Raw genomic sequence first — 6,000 nt, forward strand, 5'->3', positions numbered from 1 at the left:
GTTCCTTGAGTGTTGAAACGCAGTGAAGCTAAATTACCTACTACCTCAGTCAAGGTAGCTATGAACTCTTGTGTCACCCGTTGCATCTCTCTTTGCTCGTGAAGAAGAACACCAATAGTGTCATGCATTGAAGATTGGGGTGGATATGGAGATTCATTGCTGGGGAGGAAAGGTTCATGATAAGAGAGTGGTTCATCATGATAAGGATATGGTAGTTCAACACTCTCCATCTTTTCCACTTGTTGTACAACACACTTTAGTCCCTTGTTCTCAAATTGAGATTCGTTAGCCCTGAGAGTTTCGTGTGCTTTTCGACTTTCCTCTAGCTCCATTTGATGGATAGTTGCTTGAAGTCGATCCATTACTTCCTTGAAATGATCTTGTGGCTCTTATTCCGCTTGTCTATCATAAGTCGGATCATAGGGCTCCTGGATTGATGGATATGGACATGGTGTATATGGAGGTTTTGGTTCTTGGGAGTAATTATGTTGGAATGGGGGTGGTTCTAAGTATGGCTCGTATGACTCATAAGGTGGTTGGTATGGTGGGTAAGGATTAGGGTCATAAGGGGGTGTTTGGTAGAATGAGGCTTGTGAGTATGGTTGTGGGCTATATTGAGGAGGGGGTTCATAGGTATATTGTGGTGGGTGTTGATTGTCACGAAGAGGTCCACCACAACCATTGTCTTGGTATGCATCATGGAATGGTTGTCGCTCATAGTACATTGGAGGGGGTCATTGCCAAGAGGGTTGATCAAATCCTTGTGGCTCGTCCCATCTTTGATTGTCCCATCCTTGATGCAAGCCTTCATTGTAATCTCCACTTCCTATAACATAATTGTAACCAAACTCATAGCCAAAGGGTTGAGAATTCATAGTAGCAAATAAAAACAAAAACTGATAAAAATAAGCAACTAAGTCCTAAAACCAACAAGAACTAACAAACAAGCAAAAAGCAAATATTTACAATAACTAATAATAAGGCACACGTTTACAATTCCCCGGCAACGGCGCCAAAAATTGATGGGAAAAAATCATCGGTAAAGAATTTCACAAAAATAGTCGCGTTGCAAGTATAGTTCTAAACCGACAATTAAACCTCAATCAAATTTAAATAGTTTGTCACTTAAGCAAACCCAATAAAATCAACCGAAGTATTTAAACCTCGGGTCGTCTCTCAAGAAATTGCAGGGAAGTATGCTTACAATTGGTTATGGAAAAGTATTTTTTGAGTTTTTAGAATAAGGAATGAGAAAGTAAATAATAAGGAAATAAAATAACGACTAAGAAAAGTCCTAGCAAGGATTGATAATTAGAAGTCCTATCCTTATTATCATCGTCAATGGTGATGGTAGTAGCAATTTGATCTCACTTAGTTAACCTCTAACAATGAAGGAAAGTCAAGTGAGTAAATCAACTTGAGTTCACAAGTCCTAATCAAAGACTAGAGTTAGTGAAGCTCAAGCCAATTAGCAAGTCTCAATCACCAATCAACAAAAGACCTTTGATAATTCAAGAGTCTCCAATTAATCAATCCAAGTTAAGAATAGAGAAATCACTTGGAAGGCGCAAAATAAAAACATAGAGAATTAATAAGGACTATTGAATCCAAACAACCAATTGTAAGGAATCAATACCAACAAATGAAGGAAGACACAATAAATATGAAATACCTCAAATTACATTAAAAAGGAAATTGAATCTAACATGGAGAGTTCATAAATCAAAATAACAAAATAAGAAAATCACAAAGATAAATAGATAGCTAGAGTGCTAGAATAGTAGAATGTAGAAGGGAAACTAAATTAAAGCAACATGGAAATCTGAAATTGAGAAGAAATAAACCTAAAAACCTAAAACCTAAAGAGAGGAGAGAGTCTCTCTCTCTAGAAAATTACATCTAAACCTAAAGTTGTGGAATGAATTGTGAATGATTGATTCCTCCCAATCTGCTCCACTCTGCAGCCTCTAATTTGGATTTTCGGGCCTGAAACTGGGTAAAAAAGGAGCCAGAAATCGCCCCTAGCATTTTCTGTAAATTGCAGCACGTGACGCTCGTCACGCGTACGCGTCGCTCACGCGTACGCATCGATGAGTGAAAATCCTGGTCACGCGTATGCGTCGCTGCCAGCTTCTGAATTCCTCATTTTCTTGTGTTCCTTCCACTTTTGCATGCTTCTTTTCTATCCTCTAAGCCATTTCTGCCCTATAAACCCTGAAAACACTCAGCACACACATCACGGCATCGAATGGAAATAAGAGAGGATTAAAAATAGCAAATTTAAGGCCAAAGAATCATGTTTTCAATCATAGCACAAAATCAGGAAGGAAAATGTAAAACATACAATTTACATGAATAAGTGTGAGAATAATGGGTAAAATCTACTGAAATAAGCACAAGACAAACCGTAAAATAGCGGTTTATCATCATCCTTTTAAGAGAGCTATTTTGATAACCATCCGAATAGTTGAGGGCTTAATAACTAGACTAAAAATTTGATCATAGTAATACCTTTTTTTTTATAGAATTCCTTAGCTACCAATCTAGCTTTATATTTGATGATTGATTTATCGAGTGCTCGCGTAATAGCAAACACTCATTTACACCCAATAATAGGTGCTAGAAAAGGTGGTGTGACAAGAGTCCACGTGTTGTTGCGCATGAGGACCTCATATTCTTCCTGTATAGCAGAGGCCCAGTGAGGACAAGTGAGAGCTTGTTTCACATTTCTTGGAGGTTCTTGAGTGAGATCAAGAGTTATAGAGTGACATTGTTTTGATTTTGAGGTTCCATCTTTGGACCGTGTGACCATGGGATGGGTGCTGAGAGAGGAAGTTAAAGTTGGTGGTGAATTTTGTGAGATAGGAAGGATAACCTCAATGCCAGCAATGGAGATAGTGTCATTATGAAGAGTAGTAGGAGGAGGAGGAAGAGAAGGAATAGAATTATGAGGATTAGGAGCAGGGGTGGTTACTGGAATAGTTATAGACATGGAGGGTAAGGTATTTATATTAGGAGCATTAGTTGTAGTAGAAGGTAATGTGGAATTAGGAGAGGAGGAATAAAACAGAAAGGAAAAAAGAAGGTATCCATATATGAAGTATTAGAAGGGATTGGATAGTTGGAGGGTTGAGAAGAAAAAAGGGTTTTGTATGGATAACAATTTTCATTAAAGAGCACATTTCGTGCAATATAGATCTTACCCGAGGGGGACAAGTATTTGTATCCTTTGTGTTGCAGTGCATAGTCTAAGAAGATACATTTTTCAGATTGAAAATCCATTTTATGAGAGTTATAAGGTCGTAGATTCGGAAAGCATACAAAACCAAAGGTGCGCAACGAAGAGTAGTTTGGAGTTATACCATGAAAAAGCTCATAGGGTGACTTGTGATTCAAGATAGGGAGTTATACCATGAAAAAGCTCATAGGGTGACTTGGGATTCAAGATAGGTGTTGGTAGGCAATTAATTAAAAACGCTGCAGTGAGGAATGAGTCTTCCCAATAATCAAAAGGGAGAGAGCCCATGGCTAAGAGAGATAGGCCAGCCTCGGTTAGGTGTCAGTGTTTGCGCTCAACAACTCCGTTTTATTTGTGTGTATAGGAACATGAAAGCCGATGAATAATACCACTTTTCTGAATAAATTCTTTGAATTGTCGAGAGAGAAATTCTCCTCCATGATCTATTTGGATTGCTTTCATTGAATGAAAGAATGAAAAAACTTGGGCTTTAGAAGATAAGAGATACAAGCATGTATATCTAGTATAATAATCCACATAGCTAACATAATATTTAAATCCAGATCTTGACATATATGGTGCAAGACCTTACACATCAATAGACAAGTTCTAAAGGAAATTGATAAGTAGATTCAGAATATGAAAATGGTAAATAGTGCATTTTGGATAAAGTACATACATCACAATCACTATTATTTTTCATAGAATCATTTGAAATGGGAAGATTATATGATTTTAGAACATTTTTACAACAATAGAAGAGGGATGTCCCAGTCATTTATGCCAAAGAGAAAATAAAGAGTTGCATTGAGCTAAAAAAGAATGAGGAACCAAAGAAGATTGCAAAGAGCCAGGGACCAAACATCTTTGAAGGCATAGATTCCATGTCTAAGAAGTCCTTGGAGCAATGTTTCCTTGGTTCTCTGTGATTTAACAAAGCAATGAAAAAGATGAAATTTAAAAATACATCACTGTCTATGCAAAATTTTGATACACTAATCAAATTCTTGGCCAATTCAGGAACATGTAATATATATTTGAGTTAAAAAATGCGTTTAGACGGGATATGTTCAATAACAAAATTATCAATAGTATTGATGAGAATGCCACTACCAGTAGCCACAAAGAGCTGGTCTTGATCAGTGTAGTCAGAGGATGAAATAAGGCTGGTGGTATTTTGAGTTAGGTGGTGAGATGCACCAGTGTCTGGGTGCCAAGAGGCTTTAGAAATAGCACTATGAGTAACAAGATATGATTGTGGTTGGTGGAAAGAAGATGGTGGAAGTGGTGGAACAGTGGAAGGGCAAGGCTGAGCTGGTGTTGATGAAGGACCAGGAAAGCTTTGGTTAAATCGGTAATAACAAAAAAGAACATTGTGACCAAAGCGATTACATAGTTGACATTCAAGCCTGGATCCTTGTTGCCAATTTGATCTGCCTCCACATGAAACATCCTCCACGGCCTTTGGAAAGTGTAAAATTCTGCAAAGAAGATTGTTGGTTGGATGTAAAATTCTGAGCCATATGAACTTGTGCACCATTAAGTTAAAGATTCTTGAATCTTTCAAGAAGAGCATCATGTGAAATTAGCAAAGTTTCATCTTCTCCAACTGAGAAAGCATCAGGTTTTGAAGTTACAGTGATGATGTATGAAGTATATTCTTTAGGTAGACCTTCACACATTGCTTCTATATGTTCTTTAGTTGTGACATTGTAGCCAATTGATAAAGAGAATTAATCAGATTCTTGGTCTGGGAGATGTATTCAGAGGCTGAGAGATTCTTTTTCTTTAATGCCTTCAATTGAGCTTTGTATTATTTTATTTTTGTATAAGTTGTTGCTGCAAAATATTCTTGGAGCTTGCTCCAAACCTCATGAGCAAATTTGTAGTGTACCATGCAATTCGTGAAAAAAATATCCATGGAGACAAGAAGCCATAAAACAATCGTATATTATTGAGTGTCCCATTCTATGTAGGTGGCAGATTCAGTACCTGCTGCTCTTGCAGCATCAAACTCAAAATGAGAAAGTACTTTTGAGGCTTGAAGATGATTTTGAAGGCTATGGCCATGAATGGTGAATAAGATGATTTGTTGCCACGTAACAAATTTTTTTCCATTCAACTTTTTAGGAAGAGGAGTTAGAACTCCTTTGGTGGAGGAAAACGCAACTAGAGCCATGAAGGTGCTGGATCTGTCACATAGCTCAATGATACCATGTGAATGTAGAAGAGGAAATAAAGAGAAAGCATAGGAATCTTTGAATGTGAAAGTAACAAATTCTTTATTGATCAAGTATTACAAGTGTATATGCCAATCCTTGTATATCATATCAGATGACTCTATATAATATGCACGTAACAAACCTCAATAAAATAAGCTAACTCTAACTAACTCGTAACAAACTTTTTATAACAGGTTCTAACTACCTTCCTATATTTGCTATGCTAACTATACTATCCATACACATCTAGGCCCAAATCCATCTTGGTCTCAAGTATCACCTTGAAACATTGGCGCCATTGCCGGAGACCTGAAATTTGACCTTTGATAATGGCGACGAGCCATAACAAGATGGACATACTACCTCTGATTCAGGATTCAAGAGTGGAGATCATCGTAATAAGGACTGAGCACTCTCCATCTATTACGACCCTAGAAGAAACAAAAGGGAATAATGAGGACCAAGATTGAGTTTCCAGGTATGTATCTTGGAAGGATCAGGAGAAAGGAATGTAGCTGAGATCATGGGACTCATCCATGG

The sequence above is a fragment of the Arachis hypogaea genome, chromosome 20 (assembly GCF_003086295.3).
Source record: "Arachis hypogaea cultivar Tifrunner chromosome 20, arahy.Tifrunner.gnm2.J5K5, whole genome shotgun sequence".
In the NCBI taxonomy this organism is placed as follows: domain Eukaryota; kingdom Viridiplantae; phylum Streptophyta; class Magnoliopsida; order Fabales; family Fabaceae; genus Arachis; species Arachis hypogaea.